Raw genomic sequence first — 26,892 nt, forward strand, 5'->3', positions numbered from 1 at the left:
TCTTGCAAAGGACTGGGTTTTGGTTCCCAGCACTCATATGGCAACTAACAACTGTCCATAACTTTAATTCTGGGGGATCTTATACCTTCTGCCCCCTGACATCAAGCACACATGTGGTACACACACACACACACACACACACACACACAGGCAAAAACTCAGATCCGTAAAATAAATCTTGAAAAGGGGAATATGAGAGATTTAGGAAAGATAATTTTAGTTAATTGTCAGCTCCTGAGTTCTAAATAGCATTTAGTTACAGTAAGAATGGTGGGGATTCTGAGTGAACTGGGGCAGCAAGGTAGAACTTGGCCTGATCTAAAAAAGTAATATTTTGATAAGAGGAAGAAGAATGCTTTTGGCTTTCAGAATGCTGTGAATCAATTTGAGAAAGGCAGGTTAGTGAGATGACAGAGACCACAGACAGTTAGTTGGAGAGGAGAGTTTATTGTGATATAGTTGGAAGGCTTTATGAGAGCTACATTGTATCTCAGAGGACTGCTTTTATTTTTAGTACATTTTAAACTGTATAGTATAGAAATATAAAGTAGACAGCTGTGGCCCAATTTTAAAAAAACTAGAAACTGTATGGTTACTTTTTATAAGAAATAAGGAATAGAGGTTATGTGTAAATTAAACAATGAACTTTCCAATAACAAATATTTATTTTACTGTATAGTTTGATAGGTGTATTGCAGGTATCTTACTCTCCTGTAAAATTAAAAGGTTTAGTTTTTTTGACAGTGAAATTATTACAGAAACTTTCAAGAATAAGAGGTTTATGGAATAACTGGTTTATATTCATATTGGTGCCCATTTCTGGTTCTTTAGGCACAGTACTATTCCATGCAACTTGATTCTTCTTATCTTTCATCTTTAAATGACATTTAGAGGTTTTTTCCATATTATTTATTTTGCACGTTGTGTGTGTGTGTGTGTTCACGTGCATGCACATGCCAGGTTGGAGAGTGGTGGTCAGAGGACTTACTTGCAGGAGTTCTGTCCTTCTACCCTGTGGGTGGCAGGACTCTAACTTCGTTCTTCAGATTTGGTGACAGGTGAACTTACTCACTAAACCATCTTCTTGCTGCCCAGAGATTTTTCTTTTGAATGTATCATATGGCTAAGAAAAAGCAGCAAGAGGATGATAGGAGGTCATAGGGAATATTTATATAGTTATTTTCATTTTACTCATGCTGGCTTTGTATTTCATTTACCTCAATGATATCTTTAATGTATACCAAGGATATTTAAATGATTATTTCATTGAGGAGATAATTTTGGATGTAAATCTTTAGGAAGAATTATATTAGTGCATTTGAAAGTAAAATGTTGTGGATTTTTTTAGAATTTATTTTTAGTTATTCATATATTTTAAAAACTGAGTACAGATAATAATAGTAATTTTTAAACTCAAACACTTTCAGCCCAGCAATGGTGATGCATGCCTTTAATCCCAGCCCTCCAGTCAGAGGCAGATGGATCTCTGAATTTGAGACCAGCTTGGTCTAACTAAACGCTAGTTCCAGGACAGCCTAGGCTACACAGAGAACTCCTACCTCAGAAAACAAAGCAAAACAAAAAAACTCAAGCTCTTTCTCTTTAAAGTACATAATACTGAAAACTCTTTAATGATGTACTTTATTTCTCTGCTAGGAGCATTTTAAAAACAAAAAACCTAAGCAATACTACTTTTGACCAAAGTATTGACTATAGGGAGAACCAACATAAGTTGTTGTAAAGTGGCCAATAAATAGCTCTTCTGACAGGTTGTCTCAGAATCCTATTGACTTGTGGAGTTTTTCAGATTCCAACTCCCTCAACTTTGTTAACACTAGAGTTCTTAGGTAACTAAACTCACGGGGAATGACAGAGAAACTAGAATATCTTTTTTTACATTGAAAAGTGCTCTTTCAGAGGTCCTAAGTTCAATTCCCAGCAACCACATGGTGGTTCACAACCATCTATAATGAGAAATGGTTCCCTCTTCTGGCCTGCAGGCACACATGCAGGCAGAACACTGTAAACATGATAAATAAATTTTAAAAAAAGGGGGGGAGGCTAGAGACATGCCTCAGTGGTTTAGAGCATTGCCTGCTCTTCCAAAGGTCCTGAGTTCAATTCCCAGCAACCACATGGTGGCTCACAACCATCTGTAATGAGGTCTGGTGCCCTCTTCTGGCCTGCAGACATACACACAGACAGAATATTGTATACATAATAAATAAATAAATATTTAAAAAAAAAGAAGTGTTCTTTTCTGTGACAGAGAACACATCTCTCTTCAGTCCTTTACCTTCCTAGAGACACAGTAGTACAAAAAATAATTACTGTAATATTTGATCACACATATTAAGCATTGCCCTAGATATTTCTTTCTTTTTTGAGTATAATAAAAAGTTATTTATTTTGGGGTAGGCTCACAGATCACAGTCCAATGCTCAAAAAGGGAACAGCAACCGAATCCCACAGCTGGAAGAGACATTTCACATGTGTTGAACTCATTTAGTGTTCACAGCACTCTAGTAAGATAGTCTCCTCTGTGTTTTACACACTCATTTAGTGTTTACACTCAGTGTTCACGACACTCTAGTAAGATAGTCTCCTCTGTGTTTTACACACTCATTTAGTGTTTACACTCATTTTAGTGTTCACGACACTCTAGTAAGATAGTCTCCTCTGTGTTTTACATGTGAGGAGTCAGACACAGAAAGGGTTTTAAGTAACTCGCCTGAAATTTTATAACTGATATTCTCTGCTATAATAATCAAAAGATCATTACTAGCTGGCTGGTAGTGGCCCACACCTTTAATCCAGCACCCGGGGGAGGGGGGGGGGCAGAAACAGGCCTGTGAATTCAAGGCCAGCCTGTTCTACAGAGCCAGTTCCAGGGCAGTAAGGATTGTTACACAGAGAAACCCTGTCTCAAAAAAACAATCTACCAAAAAAAGATCATTACTACATGGTAAGCCTGAAATCTTAGCTAGAAAAGTGAATGACCTAGAGGCTGATTATCTAAATCATGATGTATACACTTGTTCAAACATTTATTAAATACCTGCAACATGCTGGGTACTGCCTAAACACCAAACTCACTAAGGTTAATGTAACATAGCAGGTGCTCTCCAGGGAGTCTCAGTCTAGTGGGAAAGAATAATAATAATTACAACAGCAAGAGACCTACACATTGAGAGTAGGGAAGAAGCATTTAATTTTCCTTGGAAAGGTTGCAATAGTGTTTGCAAAGATGAGGGAGAAACATTCTGGATAGAAGGAAAACATTCAACATTCTGGATAGAAGGAAAACATTCAAGGCTGGGCGGTGGTGGCGCACGCCTTTAATCCCAGCACTAGGGAGGCAGAGGCAGGCGAATCTTTGTGAGTTTGAGTCCAGCCTGGTCTATAAGAGCTAGTTCCAGCCGGGCGGTGGTGGCGCACGCCTTTAATCCCAGCACTTGGGAGGCAGAGGCAGGTGGATCTCTGTGAGTTCGAGACCAGCCTGGTCTACAAGAGCTAGTTCCAGGACAGGCTCCAAAGCCACAGAGAAACCCTGTCTCGAAAAACCAAAAAAAAAAAAAAAAAAAAAAAAAAGAGAGCTAGTTCCAGGACAGGCTCCAAAACCACAGAGAAACCCTGTCTCGAGAAAAAAAGGAAAAAAAAGAAAAAAAAAACACTCAAAAATGCCATAGCAAAAATGAGTTCATTGTTAATAGGAGTGAGAGAGGAGAGAGTATAGTATTGCAATTAAAATAATATTCTAGTATATTGATGGTTCTGTGCTGATGTGGAGATCAAAAAAGGGATGTGTTTCTAAGATAATATTAACTAGAATTGGAGGTGGGGAGTTGAGGTAGAGGAGAAAAGAGTGAGGAGTGAAGGCTTACTCCTGTTTTTTTTTAGTTTGACTAGATTGTGGTTTTTTTGTTGTTTGGTTTTTGTTTTTCTGAGACAGGATCTCAATAGTCCTGCCTGTCCTGAACTCACATAGATCTCCCTGCCTTTGTCTCTAGGGTGCCAGACTTTAACACTTGGACATATAGTAGAATCATGTGGAAGATAATCAGGTTTTTTGTTTGTTTTTTGATACAAGAGTTTCTCTGTGTAACAGCTCTGGCTGTCCTGGAGAGGTCCACTTGCCTCTGCCTCCCAAGTGCTGGGATCAAAGGTGTGCACCACCACTGCCCAGGGGGGCATGCACCATCACTGCCTAGCGATAATCAGGTTTTTGTCGAAAGAGTTTCTAAGTCCAAAATGGAAGAATACAGAGCTGTTTGAGTAGCAGGAAGTTACAGTGTGAAGGGTGAAGGCAAGCTTGCAACTCAGTGAAATGGGTGGATCGTGGGATAGTTTGGACTGTCTCAGAAATAGGATTAGGAGTAGAGAATGGACCATTTCTCTGTTTTCATTAAATCCTCACCCACATTTTTATTTTATTATAAATTTTGAAACAGGATCTTACTAAGAAGCCCTGGCTGGCCTGGAGCTCCCTATGTAGATCAGAGTGGCTTGGAACTTGATGATCTTCCTGCTGAGTGCTGTTATTAAAGGTGCATGTTACAATGCCTGGCTCTGGTCTAAATTTTTAGATCCTGTTTATTTGCTTCAAACTTGGTAAGAAAAAATTTTTTTCCTACTGAAATGTATTCTTTTAGTTACTCTTATTTAGGTGGTTGTCCTGAAATTTACCCCAGTAATGTTTTGTGTCTTGATTGGAGTAGCATGACTATAGGTGTTTGTCAGAATTCACAGTTGTATACTATAAGGTGTATTTTGTTTATATAAAAAAAGATTGCTCCAGAATTTTGTGTCTATGTCCTATGGTTAGATCTTTTGAAAATATAAAATATAAAAACTTCAATTTTAATTTTTAAATTTTTATCTTAAATCTTTTTTTGCTTTTTGAGACAGTGTTTCTCTGTTACTGTAATAGCCCTGGCTGTCCTAGAACTGACTTTGTAGACTGCAGGCTAGCCTCGAGTTCATAGTGATCCACCTACTTCTGCCTCCCAAGTGTTGGGGTTAAAGGTGTGTGTCACCATGGCCTGGCTAAATCTATTTTATGTGTATATGTATATGTGTGCCCGAGTGTATGTTTGTGTACTGCATGTGTGCAGGAGCCTGAGGTCAAAAGTTGGATCACTTGAAACTGGAGATAGAGTCTGTTGTAAGTTACCACGTGGGTGCTGGGAACCAAACCTCTGCAAGAATAGCAAATGCCCTTAACACGTGAGACATTTCTCCACTTCCAAACCTCATTTTAGTTAATGCCTGTAAACTTTGTAGTTACTTCTGTGGTCAAGTTCACAAATAAAAACATGTTGGTTTGAATATAACTATTCTTCTACTTGAGAAGCTGGTAAGAAAAATCCTGAAGAGCCACAAACTGCTAAGTAGTTACCGAATGAATATTAGCCTTTCTTTTTTTTTTTAAAATATTTATTTATTTATTATGTATACAATATTCTGTCTGTGTGTATGCCTGCAGGCCAGGAGAGGGCACCAGACCTCATTACAGATGGTTGTGAGCCACCATGTGGTTGCTGGGAATTGAACTCAGGACCTTTGGAAGAGCAGTCTTAACCTCTGAGCCATCTCTCCAGCCCCAACACTAGCCTTTCTTTATCCAAATCAGTTGAGAGTGGTCTCATATAGTTTGTTTAACATAATTTTTTGTTGTTATTCTGAGAGAGGGCCTCATGTATTTCAGGCTGGCCTCTATCTTACCATGTATCCGAGGATGACTTTGAATTTATTATTTCTGCTTTTACATCCCAAGCGCTAGGATTATGGGTGTGAACCATCACACCTGGCCAAAAATAATTTGTATTTAAATTTTTTATGAATATGCTTTTGAGCTCATTCAACTATGGTTAATATATAATTCAAGGTTATAATTTCATTCCAGAATAAAGGATAAACAATATCATCTTTTATTATTTTTTATTATTTTTGAGACCGGTTTCTCTGTAGTTTTTGGTGCCTGTCCTGGAATTAGCTCTTGTAGATCAGGCTGGCCTCGAACTCACGGAGACCTGCCTGCCTCTGCCTTCCTAGTTTGCCACCACCGCCCGGCTCATCTTTGTTTTTAACCATAATACAAAGATATGTTGAATTAGCCAAGTTACTGCAATTTGTGAAAATTGAAGTTTAAAGTTTATAAAAAGCAGCTGAGTTGTATATAAATTGGTCATCAGTTTTATATTTATTTATTTTTGGATTTTTCGAGATAGGGTTTCTCTGTGTAACAGCACTGGCCGTCCTGGAACTCCCTCTATAGGGCCAGAGGTTGTAGTGGTATTTTGTTTGTAATCTAACAGATAAAACTTGCTTAAAGATCAGAATGCAGAGCTAAGCCACTAGTTAGCCATATACCTAAACCACTAGTTAGCCTTAGAGGACAGGCAGTGGTGGCCACACCTTTAATCTCAACACTCAGAGGACAGAGGCAGATCTCTGTGAGCTCAAGGCCACCCTGGGCTACCTGAGAGTGAATCAGTCTAAAAGAGAAACAGAGCTCACACCTCTGTTTCTAGTACTCGGGATAACATGCCTTTAATCTCAGCACTAGAGAGGAATATAAAGCAGCCGCTCAGTGCAGTCTGAGGTCTGATGGAGAGCATTGCAGTCTTACTGAGAACAGGATCACCCTTTTGTTTTTCTGAGCCTTGGTAAAGGTAAGAATTCTCAAGTGGCTTGGCTGCTTTGCTTTTCTGATCTAAAGCTTGAACCCCAGTATCTGTCTCTGGGTTTTATTATTCATGCTACACCAGCCTGGCCTCAAGCTCATAGAGATCTGCCTGCCTCTTTTTTCAAGTGCTAGGAAGAAGAACCACAACCGCCCAGCTGATTATCAATTTCAAAGTCACTTATTTTTGTAAGTTATTTGCTTTCTGTATTCTGATTGGATAAAGTTTTCTACTAATAGTAGACAGCAGCCAATGAATATGCAGTTTACTTATCAGGCTATATACCTCAATCACCACATTTTCTTTTCTCTTATATCATAGTAGTTTGGCATTTAACATAGCAACCCAACCTAACACTGCTTTAGTTTATGCTTTACACTGTGAACATGCTTAGTGTTGGGTCGAATGTATTTGGGTTTGGTGTTTGGATTAATATCAGGTAGCTTATTTTTCTCTCCTTGAGTCATTGCTACTTAATAGTGTTCTTAAGTCCAAGAAATATGTTTTTGTGTCTTGGAAACAAACAAGAGATAGTATTGAATAATGTCGTTATTTTTATCTGCTGATTGTGTGGTTAGAATATTTTTTCCCTATAGTTTAAATTTTTCCATTTGAAAATTCTTACTTGCTAATGTATAGAATTTGTTTGATAAATGGGATGTTTAACTGTTAGGTAGAAGTTGTCAACACACCTATAAGATTTCAGTTTTTCTTCAGCTTGCAGTCAAATCATAAACTCCCAAATCATAAGCCTGCAGATTAAGGCTTAATAGTATTAGAGTTTGGGGACCACCCACACTCTTTGTTAATCATTTTTTAAGTAAACTGTAAATGAGTTTTTTGTTGTTGTTGTTGTTGTTTTGTTTTTTTAAAGGCAGGGTCTCACTATGTATCTAGTTCACCTGGACCTTATATAGATCAGGCTGTTCTTGTACTCATAGAAATTCACCTGTTTCTACTTTCTAAGTGCTGGGATTAAAGGTGTCTGTTTGGTCTTGACTTCCTTTTGTGTGTATCTGGGTGCACATGTGTGTGGAGGCCAGAGGTCAGTTTTGGTATTATTCCTCAGAACCTGTCCCACCTTGTTTTTTGAAACAGTATCCTCACTAGTACTTGAGGATCATTGATTGCACTAGAGTGGTGACTAGCAAGCCCCAGGGATTTGCCTTTCTCTGACTCCCCAGTGCATGCATTACTAGCACGTGCCACCACTTTGGGGATTTAAAAAAATATACCCTCCCCCCCAAACCAAACAAACTAATAAGCATGGATACTGGTAATTGAATTTAGGAGCTCATTTTTATAAGGCAAGCACTTTACTGTTTAAGTCATCACCCTAGCCACTTATTTGACATTCCATCCAATTAATGCACCTATTTGATATCTCTTTGGGTGCCTAGAACTGTTTGTTGTGAGTCCGTGTCACAGATGGACCCTGTACTGATGTAATCAGAACAAAGGCTAAAAGACAAACCTCATCATGAGAAAGAGTTCTGACTGTCAGCACTTGTCTTAGCATGGTTAGTTTTTGTTGTTTGTTTTGTTTTTCAAGACAGGATTTCTTTGTGTAGCCTTCATTGTCCTGGAACTCACTTTGTAGACCAGGCTGGCCTTGAACTGACAAAGATCTGCCTGCCTCTGCCTCTGTAGTGATGGGATTAAGACGTGTACCACCGCCACTGGCTCTTGGTTAGTTTTATGGGTAGATGTTTATAAGGTTGGCCTTGATTCTGAGTTCTTCTTGTTACTGCCTGCAGTTGTGAGACTTGAATCCTGGTGATCCTTGATATTAACAGAAATGGGAAGCCATTTTCTTAAGTAGTTTAGATGTTAGATATAGTAAGTTTACATTGGTGAGGAAGAAAGAATATATTGAGAATAGTCATATTGTTTTTTCTTCCTTATAAACTATAGAGAACCTTTGCTGAAAATACTTTTATATGTATTAAATAGCAAATTACAAAGAAGTAAATTAGGAATTTTGTTTCCTTTTGCTTTTAAGAATCCATACACCAGGCGGTGTTGGCACACGCCTTTAATCCCAGCACTCTGGATTGTGAACTCACTCTGAGCTCAAGGCCAGCCTGGTCTACAAGAGCTAGTTCCAGGATAGCCAGAGCCACACAGCGAAACCCTGTCTCGAAAAGAAAAAAAAAGGAACCCATGTACTCTTTTCTCCTATACATGTAAATTCTTAGGGCTTTCTGGTGTTTGCATGTTTCTTTGCAAATATTTCCATTACAGAATTAGATCACAATAGCCAAAGTAGATACCATGAATTAAATCAGTTATTATTGGACATCTCTTGCATGTTAGATGTTATATGAATTGTTAATTTAAAAACTGTAAAAATACCAAGAGCTTCTTCATGTTTGTTTTGTTAGCATATTTGCCACCTTTGGACTCATAGACTGATGTGCAGAAGACAGCTGAATTAATAGAAATTCTTTCTTAGTAACAAAGGCAAGAAAATAAATCATACTTATTGTTCTATTAGACCATTCTGAACAAAAGTGGCCAGGTTAGCCTACATCTTAGTAAAATGCTTCCTGACCTGAGACAGAACTGCATTTTCTTGTGTTAATAGAATTCACAATATAAGGTGTTTACTTCCTCTCTGAATAGGAACCTATTTTCTGCCCACATCAGCACTTCATCCTTAGAGATAATAGACAGTACCATATATCACATCTGCTGGAGTTTTAGTTGAAGTTTTCCACTTAGTTAATGAAAGACAGTTTGGCCTGTTTTGTTTTAGTCTAAATCTCACTGATTCTTTTACTTTAAAATTTGTTTATTCCCATTTCCCCCATTCTCTGGCCATATCGAATGGATAGATACTCAGTGAGGAATTGCACTGGAAGTATTAGTACATTTTGATATAATAGCTAACAGTATGCCAAGGTTCCTAGGGCTCCTCATAGACTGCTTTGCTAAGTTGTTGTAGTAACAAAAACCTGGAAATGATACAGCAGGGCTAGAAGGGAGTTCTGTACTATCATTAAAAAGGTGAGCCGGGCGATGGTGGCGCACGCCTTTAATCCCAGCACTCGGGAGGCAGAGGCAGGCGGATCTCTGTGAGTTTGAGACCAGCCTGGTCTACAAGAGCTAGTTCCAGGACAGGCTCCAAAGCCACAGAGAAACCCTGTCTCGAAAAACCAAAAAAAAAAAAAAAAAAAAAAAAAAAAAAGGGGTGTGTGTATGTGTATAGATAAAGAGTTTTGTGCAACCATTAAAAAATAGGGGTGCTGGGCATGGTGGCATACTCATTCAATCCCAGCCCTTGGGAAACAGACAGGCAGATCTTTGTTAAGAGGCCAGCCTGGTCTACATAGTTAAGTTCCAAGACGGCCAGAGCTACATAATAAGACCTTGTATGGAAAAACCAAAACCAAAATCAAACAAGAATTAGGGCATGTATGTGCCTACAAGGTGTGCGTGTGTGTGGGGGGGGTGGAGTGGTTTTATTTTATTTTTATTTTAAAGCTTTTTGCTACTTATCTTTTTTTTTTTCCCGAGACGGGGTTTCTCTGTGGTTTTGGAGCCTGTCCTGGAACTAGCTCTTGTAGACCAGGCTGGTCTCGAACTCCCAGAGATCCGCCTGCCTCTGCCTCCCGAGTGCTGGGATTAAAGGCGTGCGCCACCACCACCCGGCCGCTACTTATCATTTTTATTGGCGTGTGCATGCATGTACACACACACATCATGGAGGTCAAAGGACAATATCCCAAAACTGTTTGTTCATGTGGGGACTGAACTCAGGTTGTCAGGCTTGGTGGGGCTTTAGAGAATCTACAGAACGTTGACTTTTGGGTTATAGTTTCCTGTAACTCTCTCTGTTTGTCTCTATCTCTCTCCTCTCTCTAAAACCAGAATCTTGCTATATTGCCCAGGCTGACCTCAAGCCTCAGTTCCCCTGCCTCAGCTTCCCAAGTGCAGGGTTTACAGAGATTACAGACTTGGGCCACCGTGCTTCCTAGAACTTTGCATCATGTGCAGTGCATCATATGAACCGCGTTCACACTCATTTGTAATGGGAGCCAGGATATCAATTTTTACATTATTTCTGAAAATCAGATGAACTTTAATGCTTGACTAGTCTATATTTTTAAAATTGATATTATTTTTTATCTCATTTCATAACTAGGGGGAATAGATATGCTAGTCTTCGTAACTATCTTGTAACTTTTACACAGGTGACATAGTTTAGAGAAGAGAAAATTCACATTTAGGAATGTGTAAAACTGTGCTAGAATTCAGGTGCCAGAACAGCAGTAGCTGATGAATATATTGGCAGCTCTTGTTTTCTTCTAAGTTTATTTAACTGATGCCCATTTCTCATTTGTAAAGAGCTGTATTTTTCTGAATGGCCAATAGCTAGGCAAGAGGTATATGCAGGACTTCAGGGACAGAGGGACTCTAAGATAAAGAAAGGGAGAGACACCAGGAGACACAGAGAGGAAATAGGAGGTACAAGATGGAAGAGAGGTAATGCCACATGATAGAGCATAGATTAATATAAATGGGTTTATTTAAGTTATAAGAGCAAGTTAGAACCAGGTAGTGGTGGTACACGCCTTTAATTCCAGCACTTGGGAGGCAGAGTAACCTTACTACTAGTAGGTGGGGAAAACTTTTATAAAGTTTAAGTGTATCACAGCCCTGTCTCAAATGGTATCGCTAAATATTTGATAATTCAGATAGTTTTTTTATTGTTTATTTATTTATTAAAGATTTCTGCCTTCTCCCCGCCACCACCTCCCATTTCCCTCCCCCTCCCCCATCAAGTCCCCCTCCCTCATCATCCCTAAGAGTAATCCGGGTTCCCTGCCCTGTGGGAAGTCCAAGGACCACCCACCTCCATCCAGGTCTAGTAAGGTAAGCATCCAAACTGCCTAGGCTCCCACAAAGCAAGTACGTGCAGTAGGATCAAAAACCCATTGCCATTGTTCTTGAGTTCTCAGTAGTCCTCATTGTCCGCTATGTTCAGCAAGTCCGGTTTTATCCCATGCTTTTTCAGACCCAGGCCAGCTGGCCTTGGTGTGTTCCTGATAGAACATCCCCATTGTCTCAGTGGGTGGGTGCACCCCTCGCGGTCCTGAGTTCCTTGCTCGTGCTCTGTCTCCTGCTCTTGATTTGGACCTTGAGATTTCAGTCCGGTGCTCCAATGTGGGTCTTTGTCTCCTTTCATCGCCTAAATGTTTTTCTTTGGGTTCACCTTCTTAATTAGCTTCTCTAGGACCACGCATAATAAGCTCAACGTCCCCTATTCATGGCTAGAAACCAAATATGAGTGAGTACATCCCATGTTCCTCTTTTTGGGTCTGGCTCACCTCACTCAGGATAGTAATTCAGATAGTTTGATTTAGGTGATAGGATGATTCTGCTTTGAAAGAGAGTTTTGAATGAAAAGCCCTTTTACCTTTTGAACATCAGAATCAAACTATGTAAGCGCTGTTTTAATCAGCAAGGATTGGTTGAATTGTAAGATGAAAGGGGTCAAGAACAAATAGATTTCCAAATTTATCATTATAATTCCATATCCAGTTTGTAAACCTACCTTAATTTCGTTTTGGTTGTGACTGAGCAGTGGATTGGGCATCTTGACAGTTGACTTAAATTGAGCAGTCACATTAAATGAGACTGGAAAGCTAGGATGGGCAATGTGAGTGTTTCATCTGTTTTCTGGGTTGTTTACAGTATCTTCCCTCATAATAGAGAGAATTTGCTTAGTCCTTTTGTATTCTGTGTACTGGGTAGCTAGTACCCCACCAGAGTCTTTGTGGTGTTGCTTTAATTTGTCCATCATTATTAGCTCTATTGTTCTTAACTACAGCCAGACGGTATGTCAACAGTGTGTTATCTTCCACTTGCACTTTGAAATTCTTCAGCCCAGTACTTCCCTTTCCCAGTATAACTGTGTTTGGTCTCAGCTCTGCTGTTGGCTTCAGTGTCGGTGTCACATTTGGCAAGCCACTGAGTTGCTTTGGAGTTTAGCTTCCTGATTGTTAGTATAAAATTATCTTTCTAGATATATCTTCAGGGTGATTTTATTAATTAAACATTTATGGAGCTCATTCTATGTGCCAGTCACAGTATAAGATGCTGTGGGTGTAGTCCTTTTTCCCTCAAGAGAATAGTTGGATTCATTGCAAAGAACTTCCTTTGCTTTCTTTAGATCAATTTAGTCTTTTACTTCTGAAAAATTAGTATTAACAAATTCAATTTTCACTCAATAAGATATTCGTTAAAGTGGTTGATGTAGAAATGAGATTCAGTTTTCTTTACAAATGTGGTCACAGGTTGGTTCTCATGCCCCAGTGGATGACCCATGCGTATGTGCATATGGGCAGCACTAATTGGATCCAGTGGATTCGGAGGGGAAGGAAGGGGAAGAGAAGAGAGAGAGAATATGAATCCAGAGGCATAATCGTCTAAAATACTCACGTTGGTACCTCTCCCCACCGCTCTGTTTATAAGCAGTTTTTCATCTTGGAAAATTCCAGTGTTACTGTCAGGTCTCATTCTGATTAGTTGTTTTCTTTTTTGAGACAGGGCATCGCTGTGTAGCTCTGGCTGGCCTGGAACTACTATATAGATCGATAAAGTTAAAGTCAATGGTTAGAGGACTGGAGAAATGACTGAGCAGTTAAGAGCACTGGTTGCTCTTGCAGAGGTCCAGGATATTTCCAGTGTCTACATGGCTGTCCATCATTTGTTTGTAACTCCAACCCAGGGAATTTTATACCTTCTCTGGTATACTTGGGTGTGAAGCATGCACATGGTATACAGATGTATTTGCAGGCAAAAAATAAAATACACAAAAATATATTCAGTAGTGAGAAAACTGGTCTGCCTTCCTGCCTTAACTCCTTCTCCCATTCTATCTGTGGTGGGTGCTGAGTATAGGGCCTCTCGAATGTTAGGTAAGAACCCTTACCATGAAGCTATGCTCTCAGCCCTAAACTAGTGATCTCTCTCGAAGTGGAGGGGGACTGCACTTGCTCTGCAGCCTAGTAATATGCGTGTTCTATCCATAGAACTCAAGGTGGAAGGAGAGAAGCAACTCCTGAAAGTTGTCCTTTGACTTCCATATGCACACCATGGCATATTTGTAGCTACATGTGTGCGCTCATGTGCGCGCACGCACACATACACACACAATCAGAGAAGAGCAGCAGCAGCTCAGGAAACCCTACCACTCTGGCTGAGAAGCCGGGCGGTGGTGGCACAGCCTTTAATTCCAGCACTCGGGAGGCAGAGGCAGGTGGATCTCTGGGAGTTCGAGGCCAGCCTGGTCTACAAGAGCTAGTTCCGGGACAGGCACCAAAGCTACAGAGAAACCCTGTCTCGACAAACAAAACAAAACAACAACAACAACAAAAAACCAAAAACAAAAAAAAAAACAAAAACCACTCTGCCTGAGAAACTAGTGGTTGACACTTGATAGCTGCTGGGGAAGGGAGAGTTGGTTTTCTTTACAGGTGTAGCCACTGGTAGGTTCCTTGTGTTTCTGTGCATATGGGCAGCACTAATTGGACTCAGTGGGTTAAAAGAGACAAAATTTAGAGGCATAATAATTATTTGTTTTTAAATCAGACCTGAATTAATTGTATAAGGGAATTTTCTGAGATTAAGTATGGCCTAGAGATGGGTATAGTGGCATGGGCCTGTCTTCAACTACTCAGGAAGCTGAACTAGGAGGGTCCATTGACCTTAGGAGATTCATTAGGTAGTATAGTGAATCTCTGTTTCAAAAACGTATCTAATCTGTATCATAGATCTGAGACTTTGTTAAAAAAGTTTATGACCAAAATAAAGATAAAATTTTGTTGAGTATGGGAAAAAAAATAAAAGAAAGAAAAGAAAAAAAAAGAAGCAGCAAACCACTGTTGAATTTTCTCATGAGAGTCTCGGTACCCTGTCCTGGTCCTCAGCTCTGTAGGAAGAGAATGTCTTTGTTGTTTTTTTTTTTTTTCTTTTTGTTAATTGATAGAGAGTCTGACTACATAGCTCAAGCTGTCTTTGAATTCTTGTCTCTAGAGAACTGGAATCATAGGCATGCGCCTCCACACCTGTCATCATTATAGTTGCACCAAGAAGACGATTAGACTGTAGGCTATAGATGCCATAGTGGGTTAATGCACATGAAACATCATCCAAGGAATAGGGACTGGGCTGTTACTTTTGATTGAGGTCACAACATCTATAAAAAGGAGACCCATCTTTCTACCCCTTAAGAGGTGTCCTGAGTTAGTAACAAGTGGCTAGCAATGAGCTAGTGTGGTGATGCACATTTAGCCCCAGTGCTAGGAGGCAGAGGCAGTGGTGGCAGGGGGATCTCTAATGAGACCAGCTAGGTCTAAATAGACCATCCTGGTCTATATAGTGAGTTTCAGGCCATCCAGGGATATATAGTGAGACCCTGTCTCATAATAACAAAAAGGAGCTATCAATGTGAATGTCTAGGAAAAAGATCTTTAAGGAACTTCTCAGCAAGGAAGAGAGAATCAAAGGCCTGAGATGAAAACAAGCTTGACTTGTTTATAGAAGGCCAGTGTGTTTGGAGTCAAAAAGATGGAAGAGAGGTAGGCATGAATTTAACATGAGCTGGATCCCATATATAAGGATCTTATAGGGTCTGATATAGAGACTGAATTTTATTTTAAATGTGGTTAAGAGGAAAAGTGCATGATCTGGTTGGCATTTTAAAAAGTTTACTATGGCTACTTTGTAGGCTGAGCTACAGAGGAAGTCAGAAGGTAAGTTAAGAGCCAGGTAACACTGTTCAGGGGAGAGAACACTGTGGCTTGGACACAGTGAATAATATGGAGTAAAGAGGCCTAGTGCCTGGTAGGACTTGATAATGGGTGGGGTATACAAACACATCCTGTTGACCTGAGCAACTGGTTGAAGGCAGTGGCAGTTAATGTTGTAGTTATGCTAGATACCATAAGTAAATGTAATTTAAGAACTCTAGAAATTCTGCTTTCTAATTCTGTAACTTGTGGCAAAGGAGCAGTAGAGGTCTTTAGAAGAAAAGATACTAGTTTCCTGGAAACAATAGAATATTATTCTGAGAGGTTGGAATAGTAAATGTTTTATTTTTAAGAACTGATGGATGAACTGTTTATGTGTGGAAAGTCACTATAAAAGAATTAGGTACATAGTATCTGTTCCCAGTACTCAGTCTTAGAGAAAGGTATGAACCCAGTCAATAGCTTACTGATGTCTCCATTAATAGTGATGCTCAAATGCTGGGTGGTGCACACCTTTAATCCCAGCACTTGGAGAGGCAGAGGCAGGTGTATCTCTGTGAGTTCAAGGCCAGCCTGGTTTGCAGAGTAAGTTGCAAAACAGCCAAGGCTACACAAAGAAACCCTGTTTTTATAAATCAAAACAAATCTATAATAATATTACACACACACACACACACAATCAGAATTCATTAGAACCTAAAACCATTTCTACAGAGTTGCCACTTAAAAATGAAATTGAGCCAGGCACAATGGCACATTCCGACACTGAGGAGGCCAAGTCAGGTGAATCAGAATTTCAAAGCCATCCTTGGCTACCTAGTGACTTTGAAGCCAATCTGTGCTCATAAGATCCTAGCTAAAAGCTGGGCAGAGTGGCACACACCTTTAATCCCAGCACTCGGGAGGCAGAGGCAGGCGGATCTCTTTGAGTTCAAGACCAGCCTGGTCTACAAGAGCTAATTCCAGGACAGAGAAACCCTGTCTTGAAAAAAAAAATTAAATTGCAAGAATGGTATATAAACATGCTTTCTGTGAGCTATTTCCTCAATTTTCTACATTTTGAATAAAAGACATATTGTTATGATTACAGCGTGAGGTCCGACTTTTGGAGGGTCCCATGGTGGATGAAAGACAAATATGCCATACAGATGGAGCTTGAGTGTGGAGTTTATTGAGAAAAAGGGAATAGGGGAGGAAAGAGAACCAGTGTGGGGGGGGGGGAGAGAAAAAGAGAGAGAGACAGAGGCAGAGGAGAAGAGAAAGAAGAAGAGAGAGACCGAGGACAGAAAGCCACTTCCTGGGGGGGGGGGGGGATGACAAAGGAAGAAAGCTAGAGTGGGTGGAACTTGTCTCTTAAAGGGACCTTTGCACCTGCATAGTGACATAGCAGCCATAGGACCCTAGGCTGGCTAGGGTACTGCCTGAGTTCATCCTGCCAGGTGACAGGGCCAGCATAAAGCCTGAATCCTAACACATATAACATACATTCTTACATATAACCTTATGTAAGAATCAGAAAGTCAAAGGATTAGACTATTAGATTAGTAGTTAAAAGACTTGTAGTTTATCTTAAGCTCCTTAATAACCATGTGACCAGGACAGCTGGGAAGCATATTTCCTTGTTTGTAAAATGCTTATTCTGCATGCTTCACTTAGTTGGTAAAAATCCCAAATAAGATCATGTCAGAGTGCTCTGAAAACAACCGAAGCCACTTAGCACTGAATACAGTTCTGCTTTTGAAGCAGTCCTTATACAGCTCAAAACACTGAAATAGACAGGTCCTTGGAGGGGAGACCAGGAGGATGAGGTAGGGATATATAGATTGAATCACAGCTCTGTATTTTGAAGTTATAAATTCTACTACAGTGGTCGGTTGAACAGACCTATTCAAGTGGCTTTATAGTTCTTAAACAAGGTGATTTGTAACTGGTGACTCCGAATTAATTGAAGGTTTGTGACATACAAGTAAGTTTGATTTCACTCCCGTACTTGATAATCAGAACTTTATTTCTAGTTTTATTGCTAAAATGAAGACAACAATATAAGGTTGTTTTTTTCTTGCTCCCCCCCCATTTTCTCCCTTTATTTTAGATTTGAGCTATGATGTGAATTTTATTTGGTTTATTTGGAGTTAACATTTTCCCTCAAGTGAAAAGCACGGATATGCCAGAAACAAGAAAAGTAAAGGAAGGGAAGGAAAAATATTAGAAAGAAAAAAGACTTAAAATGTTTTAAAGAAGTCCTCCCCCCTCAAAAAAAAAAAGTCTCAAGTGTTTTTTGGAAAATCTGTCTTTGAGTTTTCACACACTAAAATCCGAGGTCATTTAGAGGAGGAGGGATTGGTCTTCAGAGGTAGGGAGGGCCCTTCTTCAGAGTAGTGTGGGGTAGGAATGCGGTTTGCTATGAAAAACATTCTCTACAGGGACCAAAGCCTTTCTGAGCTTTTTTTTTATTTAGGAAGTGCTTTCTTACTAAAGTGTGTGAAACCAGTGTCTTCTTCCTCTTTGCTTAAGTCACCTGCCACTATATTATTTCCAACAATCACAGGAAAGTTTTTTTTTTTTTTTTTTTTTTTTTGGTTTTTCGAGACAGGGTTTCTCTGTGGTTTTGGAGCCTGTCCTGGAACTAGCTCTTGTAGACCAGGCTGGCCTCGAACTCCCAGAGATCCGCCTGCCTCTGCCTTCCAAGTGCTGGGATTAAAGGCGTGCGCCACCACCGCCCGGCCAGGAAAGTTACTTTATAGTGAGATCTGGTTAGATCTTTTGACTTTTGGGGTGTGGTAAGGCTTCATTCAGGCTTCATTATTGTCTATTGAAAAGATTGCTCTGTTTTTAGCTTTTCTAATTCTCCATTTCCCCTGAGTTTTCATTGAAGTTTTTAACAAAAGCATAGAGATTGTGGGGAATGCTACCAGTTAAAGAAGTCATCCTTAGTTTTCTGTTTGTGCTCCACAGAGAATGTAATATGTATCCTTCCAGTGTAGTGTAGGTATGCATATTGTATTGCTATATGTGTTCAGTTTTTAATAATATTTATGTTAACTTCTAAGTACTTATGCATGTATACTGTACATATATGAAGATTCTTGCTCTTTTTTCTAGTTAGGGTCTTTCTATGTAGTCCTGGCTGTCCTAGAGCTATCTATGTAGACCAGGCTGGTCTCCAACTCACAGAAATACTTCTGCCTCTGCCTCTCAAGTGCTGGGATTAAAGGTATGCACTACCACATTTGTCTAAAGATTCTACAACAATCATTTTCCTTTTTCATTTGTTCTTATTTTCTGACCTCTATCCATGTTGCTATATATATGCTCAGCCATTCATGTTTTGTTAGTTTTGTTTTTGAGGCAGAGTCTCACTGTATGGCGCTGGCTGGTCTGAAACTTGCTCTGTTGACCAGTTTGGCATTGAAGTCACAGAGCTCTGCCTGCTTCTGCTTCCTAAATTCTAGAATTAAAAACATGCACTATCAAGCCTGGCCCTAGGCTTCCCGTTCTAATGATACTATTTTTATTTTTATTTCAAAGTATCACCACTCTGTTGATGGCTTTTTATTTTTATTTTTTTATCTTTTGGTTTTTTGAGACAGGGTTTCTCTGTGTAGCTTTGGAACTTGTCCTGGAACTCACTCTGTAGACCATGCTGGCCTTGAACTCACAGAGATCAGCAGGCCTCTGCCTCCCAAGTGCTGGGATTAAAGGTGTGTGCCACCACTACCCGGCTGATGGTTTTTTAATTTGCCATTAAAGACAAAAACATCAAAGAATTTAGGTATTGTGTGTGTGTGTGTGTAGGAGTACTGCTCCTTTTTTCCTTCAGTGGTTTGAATTTGTTTGATTTTTATCTAGAGTTTCATTTGAATTTTCTGTTTACTCCAATATCTTATAGTCATTATTTGAAGGAGGAAGAGGAATGAGGAAAACATTTATGTAATTTTAATACTTCTCCTTTTTACTGGTATGAAAAGTGTTGAAATTTTTTTTTCCTGTGGACCCTGTGTAGAATTTGATGACAGCTTTACATTTTAATATTTTGCATTTTATTTTCTTTTTAAAGTCTTTTTTAAAGATTTATTTTTATGTGCAGTGGTGTTTTGCCTACATGTTGTCTTGTGAAGGTGTCAGATTCCTGGAACTGGAGTTATACACAGTTGTGAGCTGCCATGTGGGTGCTGGGAATTGAACTCATGTCTTCTGGAATTGCCGCCAGTGCTCTCAACCACTGAGCCATTTCTCCAGCCCACATTATATTGTTTTATATCTAATATCTGTTTTCCATAAACTTCCATAACTATTGAGATTTTTCTCTTCTATATAGAGTAGGCCAGTCTTGAACTTGTGGTGATTTCTCTTCCCAAGAGCTAGGATTATGGGCTGTACCACAATGCTTAGCTATTTTACTACCTTTTAACTACTTGGATACTTTAATTCACAAATGTGGGACTGTTTAATGACCTCTGACCCAGTCTGTGTTGCCTCGGAAAATCAGTGTGTCCCAGTCGTAGCTGCTAAACCACTGGGCTGTCACTAGAAATATAACATATAAAAATGCAGTGCTGCCTCATTACCAGATTCTTAGAAGACTCTATAAGGAAAGAAAATTTCAGAGCCTCGTCCTAGTAAAAGAAGACCAATATTCTGAATTCTGGAAGGCTTTCCTCATTCCTTTGCCTCCCTCAAATTTAATGACTTTAAGTGCTACAGATAGGAGTGGCATTTTTAAAATATGATTTTATATTGGTATTGGTTTAGAATTATTTCATATAAATTTTGTCAAATATATTTTCTTTTTTTTTAAATTATTTATTTATTTATTATGTATACAATATTCTGTCTGTGTGCATGTCTACAGGCCAGAAGAGGGCGCCAGACCTCATTACAGATGGTTGTGAGCCACCATGTGGTTGCTGGGAATTGAACTCGGGACCTTTGGAAGAGCAGGCAATGCTCTTAACCACTGAGCAATCTCTCCAGCCCCTCAAATATATTTTCATGTATTTCAGTGACCAATGACTTTCATGTAAAAAAATTTTTGTGACCTTTAATTAGCAGTGCTTTATTGATTATTGAGATATTGAGTATATTTTTAATTTGTCCTGTGCGTGCTTTTCCCCCTTTAAACCTGGATGCTGTTCAGAGGTTTCTAGTAGTTGGAATCTAGAAGTGTTACAGTGAAAACTGTTACTCTTCTTTAATAGCACACACTGCCTATTGCAAGTGTCAAGTAGGACTTCTTTAACAACCAGTTTAGGGAGCAACCTGTCTCATCAATATATGAACTATCTTTAAGAACTTGGAAGAATTTATATACTTCTTTTTTAACAGCCAGTATGACCTTGAATTGGAAACCACATTAATAAAACTAGAGTCCCAGATGTCTGTGTTCTTTCATATGTGTTCTCATCTTAGGGTGCGGCTCAGGTCATAAGTACTGGCTCTGGAAAGTACCTTACAATCAGGCATAGTCTCACTTTTATGTGGGTGAAGTATTCTTTCAAAAGTGCAAATGCAGTGAGGCTTACTGCCAGCCTGTAATCCCAGCACTTGGAAGGCTGGAGAGTGGAGAGTTTTAGATAAGCCTGGGCTAAACAGCCAGATCCTGTCAAAAAAAAAAAAAAAAAAAAGCAAAATAACAAATGCTGTCTATATGCTGAAATATATGTCTCATGTTGTTTACTAGGTGCTTTTATTTAGTGAATATTCTTCCTTATGCCATGATAATCATGGTGTTGAAATGGAATTAGTAACCTATTCTTTGTCACATCAACTCCATATTTTATATTTTATGTTGCAAAGATATGTTTGTTTGTTCGGTTGTTAAATGTAGAGGTGTCTGAGGGTAGTGTCTTTGGAGTCCAGAGTCATCAGATTGCCCTGAAGCAGAAGTTACAGGCAGTTGTGAGCTGCCTAATGTAGATGCTGAAAAACAAATTTTAGTCCTGCAAGAACACTACTTGCTTTTGACCACTGAGCTGTCTCATCGGCCCAGAGACGCATCTTAAATCTTTCTTTAGAACACTAACACTAGCTGCTGGGTGGTGGTGGTGCATGCCTTTAGTCCTAACACATTAGGAGTTAAAGACAGCTGAATCTCTGTGAGTTCAAGGCCAGCCTGGTCTACATAGTGAGTTCCAGGGCAAATAGGGCTACACAGAGAAACCCCATCTTTAACAAAGCCAAACAAAAACAAACAAAGCCGGGTGGTGGTGGCTCATGCCTTTTATCCCAGTACTCGGGAGGCAGGGCAGGCAGATTTCTGTGAGTTCGAGGCCAGCCTGGTCTACAAAGTTAGTTCCAGGACAGGCTCTAAAAGAAACCCTGTCTCGAAAAAAAACAAAACAAACAAAAAACAAAAAGAACACTAACACTATGGAGTTTTCTTTCTGTTCTAAAAATTGCTTATGAATCTCTTTTTAGTCAAAAGAATATTTTTAAACTATAGTCATCCTTTTGGTCTGGTTCATCTGGATACATAACAGCATGCATTATTCTGTGGCAGTCAAAATATATTAAAGAATTTTCTTTTTAAGGACAAATAAGATGGCTCAGTGAATGGCAAAGGTGCCTGCTGCCAACACTGATGACCCGAGTATATTCCCTGGAATCCACATGGTGAAGAATAGAGCTTGCTCCTGCAGTTGTCCTCTCTGCATGTGTACTGCTCACACAGTAAAATACACACAAACAAAGGAACAAAAGGGAGTACGTTTTCTGGGTGCTAGGAAATGCTTTTGCAAAAGACCTGGGTTTCAGTTCTCAGCCCCCACATAGTAGCTCACAATTGTTAACTCTAGACCCCGGTGATTCAGTGTTCTCTTCTGGTCTCTGGCAGACACTGCACACACAGCACACATACATACATCTAAGGAAAACACTTCATGCATATAAAATAAAAATAAATCTTTAAAACACAGTATTTAAAAAGCAAAAAGGGAACTGTTCTTTCTTTTATTTTTTTGGTTTTTTTGAGACAATGTCACTAAGTAGCCCTGCCTGGCTTGGAACTCTATGTGGACCAGGCTGGCCCTGAGTTCACAGAAATCCACCTGCTCTGCCTCCCAAGTGCTGGGGTTAAAGGCATGCACCACTACTTGAGGCCCATTTATTTTTCCTATAATTGTTTTGTTTACATATTTATCTTTTAAAAATATTTTACCTTATAGTATAAACAAAGCATGCTCAGTTTTTGGAAACTTAAAACTAGTAATAAGTACAAAGGGAACTCTGTTGTGCATTGTCAACTAGTTCCCATAACACAGGAGTCTTTTTTGGTTTTTTTTGTTGTTGTTGTTTTTTTTGGTTTTTTGAGACAGAGTTTCTCACTTTGGAGCCTTGAACCTGTCCTGGAACTAACTCTTTTGGTTTTTTTCGAGACAGGGTTTCTCTGTGGTTTTGGAGCCTGTCCTGGAACTAGCTCTGTAGACCAGGCTGGTCTCGAACTCACAGAGATCCACCTGCCTCTGCCTCCCGAGTGCTGGGATTAAAGGCGTGCGCCACCATCGCCCGGCTGGAACTAACTCTTGTAGTTCAGGATGGCCTCAAACTTATAACAGTCTGCCTGCCTCTGCCTCTCTAGTGCTGGGATTAAATTAGGCATGTGCCACCACCATCCTGCAACACAGGAATTCTTAACTTTTTTTGTCTTCAAGGATGTTATCATTAAAAACAAGTATTTTTCTTTGTTGGAGGAAAATATAATTATACTTTTATCAACTTTTTGGATATTAAAAGCATAAGCCTAAACCTTGTTCCTTAAAAATGCTAATTTTAAGAGGCTAGAGATGGCTCAGTAGTTAAGAGCACTGACTGCTCTTACAGAGGTCCTGGGTTCAACTTCCCAGCACCCTCATGGAAGCTCACAACCATTTATAACTGTAGTCTAGTGGGATCCAGTGTCTTTTTCCAGTGTGCAGACTTAAATGCTGATAAGACTTCCATTACATAAAATAAACAAACAAATAAATCTTTTTTTTTTTTTAAATTTTATTTATTTATTACATATACAGTGTTCTGCCTGCCTGTTTGCCTGCAGGTCAGAAGAGAGCACAAGATCTCATTACAGATGGTTGTGAGCCACCATGTGGTTGCTGGGAATTGAACTCAGGACTTCTGGAAGAACAGCCAGTGCTCTTAACCTCTGAGCCATCTCTCCAGCCCCAAACAAATAAATCTTTTAGGCTAGGTGTGAAGGCACACATCTTTAATCCCAGCACTCTCGCAGGTGAGTCTCTGAGTTCAAGGCCAGCCTGGTCTACAGAAGGAGTTCCAGGACAGCCAGAGCTACACAGAGAAACCCTGTTTCAAAAAATAAAACAAAAAAATTCCTAATTTATAGAGAGGTAAATTTTTTGTTTTGACACAGGGTATCCTTATGTATTCCAAGCTGAACTGGAGCTTTAGTCTGTAACTGTTACTGACCTCAAACTTATTCTCAAGCCTTACCTTTCCATGTGCTGGGAAACAAGCATCTGCCACCACAGGAATGCATAGAAGAATTACTGTCATGTCTTTAAAGGATGGATGTTCAGAAGGAAAGCTGAATTTAGTCACTTATTAAATAGGCTTGTTTCTGGTCTTCCATGTGCCAGACACTGTCTAGGTGCAGCAACAGAACACATAAATCTACCTTTATACAGCTTATTTTTCAGTTAGAGGAAACAGATTGTAAAAAATATAGTATGCTGAATGACTTTATTTAATATAGAAAAATAACAAGGCAGGAATAAGACTGTGGCTGGGAGAGAGAATTGCATTTTAAGGGTGTCAAGGAAAGCTCTCACAGTGGTGGTGACAATTAAGGAATCACCAGTACCGGGGCATGTGCCCCAATAATCTCTCAGGGACTGAGAACATTACCCAGACAGCAAACTGCAAGTACAAAGCCCCAAGACAGGAATGAGCCTGTGCTGAGGAACTACAACAAAGAAAAGTGGCACGGCTGGAACATAGCGAGCTTAGGAGATGGAGTTGAGATGAGGCCAGAGAGGTAATAGAGTACCGCTTGTGCAGGGCCCTTGGGCCATTGTATAGACTGTGGCTTTTACTCAGTGTGAGATGGGGTGACTGAAAGTTCCCTCGACTGCTGTGACATTTCACAAAGCAAAAGAAAATCTGTATGTCCTGATCTTGCTCTTCCAGAAGCATTGCTTCTCATAAAATTGGAGTGTTAAGTGATGGCTCCTGGAGAATAGTCACATGCATTAGACTTCAACACTTATGTCACTAGAGGAAACTCCTGAAATACAGGTCTTATATTGTAAAATTTTAAGTAATGTGATAGGATATTGGTCTGTAAATATTCTTGGATGACCCTGCTTTATTACGGAGTTCTCAATCCTGAATTATCTTTGAAAAAGAGAAAAGTCAAAGGTGTGTTTTGTGGGAAACCTTTTGTTCACTGTAAGCAGTAGAGGATAGCTACGTATCTATACACTGTAGTGTTACTTTAACCTTTTCCAGTATATGGGCCTAGAAGTGTTAATTCTAGGAAATTAAGACAAAACCCAGAAACTTAAGAAAAAGTGAGGAAAGGGCTAAAAGTTTCTGCTTCAAGAATCACATATAAGCTGGGCATTGTGGCTCATGCCCTTAATTTCAGCACTCAGGGGGCAGAGACAGGTGAATTTCTATAAGTTCAAGGCCAGCCTCTCCTACATTGTGAGTTCCAAGACAACCAGAGAAACACAGACCCTATCTTTAAAAAAACAAAAACTTCACACATATTCAGAGCCTTTTCACTTGAAGAAGTTGGATATCTTCTGCCTGGAAGTTAGTACTGTAAGGCATTTATCTTCCTGCCTTTGGGTTGACCAGGACTGTCTCCCTTTGACTACTTCCATTTCAAAGAAATGCCTTGTACAGTGGTGCTCACCAAATATCTGTTGAATGGATTTGATTCGACTTCTGCTCCTTGATATAAGTTTGTGAGATTTTTCTAAGTTTCATTTTTTTGGTCTCTGATTTGTCATCCTGTTTAGGGTGTCCTGTTTAGGGTGGTGGTTCTTTCTGTTACTAATAGTAACCACATTTGTCTTTACCAAAATCTGTTACAGTCTAAGGAAAATTAATTTCAGTCAGTGTGTTAAAGTTCATGTGCACACACTCAAGAGACTTCAAAGGCTAACCAGAGATTTCCATATTAAAGGAAAACAGTATCTGTTCTGCCCATTCTTGCCTAGGTTCTGTTCCCACAAGCCCAATTCCCTTTGCAGGATATGTGATAGATTATTGGAGAGGTTATGCTACAGACAGCAGCAAAGATAATCTCACCAATTTTCAACACAAACCCCTTTCTCTCACAGTATAATCAGTATTAATAACCTGGTCTTTTGTGGACTCCTTCCTGCTGTTTCCTAGAACCATGGGATAAATGACTTTGTTTAAATGGGTATTGCTTTGTTATAATTTAGCCACATTTTAAAGGCATATTTTATACTTTTTAGTAATTTTTCTCAACAAAATTAACATGGGGCAAGTGATTTTATTTTTGCTTAAAAGCAAGAGTGTTAGAACAAACTGGGTTTCTGACTTTCAAGTATACCCTTTTTGAGAGCTGAATAAAAAGTAGATCATTCAGACAAGAACATTAAAATAGTAATTTTGTCTTTTAAGTCCTTTTATCAGTCATATCATTGCAAATGTATCACCTGATTTTTGTAAACTTTCCCTTTTAAGAACAGCCAAGGTAAGACACATATGAGATTCAGAATCTAGTTAAGCTGACTCATCATTTCTATTTCCAACAGAGATTTCCTGCTAGACAAGACAAATTAGAGCTTTCCTACTGATTTGACTTGGTGAGTTTTATGTAGTTTTGTTTATACAGTTTGATCATAAAGGGGTAAAGCAGAATGAGATAGAAATATTTATCGTGATTGTAAATGCACTTCTTTAGTGCAATTTACTGTTTGATTTTAGTGCCTATGGAAGGTAAAATTGAAGTCATATAAAGAAAATATAGGTTTGATTTTCTTTTTAATGTGTATGTACTTGTATGTATGTGCTTATGGAGGCCAGAGGTAATCTGTCACCCTCAGTAACAGTATCCACCTCCTTTGAGACAAGGGTGTCTTATTGGCCTGGAGTTACCAATCAAGGATAGTTTGGCTAGCCAGTGAGTCCCAGAGATTCCCCCCCGTCTCTGCCTGCCAGCAGTGAGTGCTACCATGTCCAGCTATATGGGCATGGATTCTGGGGATTGAAGCCAGGTCCTTATTTGTACAAGGTAAGTGTTTTACCAACTTAGCTATCTCTTCAGCCCAACCCAAAGTAACATTTTTGTAAATGACTCTAATAATGATTTTATTCTAGATATCCCTGCTGGGAATAAGATAGAACCTTTTGATCATATTTTTTCTGGTGACTAATATATACTAGGAAAAGATTATACATACTAATGATGAGGGAAGCAATTGTGTTTGAATTTAAATTTTTTTTATTTTTGAGAC

General features: G+C 39.3%; 1 protein-coding gene across 10 annotated transcripts in view; it reads left to right on the forward strand.

Annotated features, from left to right (window-relative positions):
- The window catches only part of Spop (speckle type BTB/POZ protein), a 79,888-nt gene that overhangs the window by 18,238 nt on the left and 34,758 nt on the right, over positions 1 to 26,892 (forward strand). For 4 of the 10 annotated variants that reach the window (XM_057775241.1, XM_057775239.1, XM_057775242.1 and 1 more), the window contains exons 2-3: positions 4,452 to 4,611; positions 26,191 to 26,241. The exons of 1 other annotated variant lie outside the window; for it this stretch is intronic. The gene's annotated coding sequence lies outside the window, so the exon portion shown is untranslated. The remainder of the gene's footprint in view (positions 1 to 4,451; positions 4,612 to 26,190; positions 26,242 to 26,892) is intronic. 5 more of the 10 variants (XM_057775243.1, XM_057775240.1, XM_057775244.1 and 2 more) reach the window with 2 other exon arrangements.

The sequence above is a fragment of the Chionomys nivalis genome, chromosome 7, assembly GCF_950005125.1.
Source record: "Chionomys nivalis chromosome 7, mChiNiv1.1, whole genome shotgun sequence".
NCBI lineage: Eukaryota > Metazoa > Chordata > Mammalia > Rodentia > Cricetidae > Chionomys > Chionomys nivalis.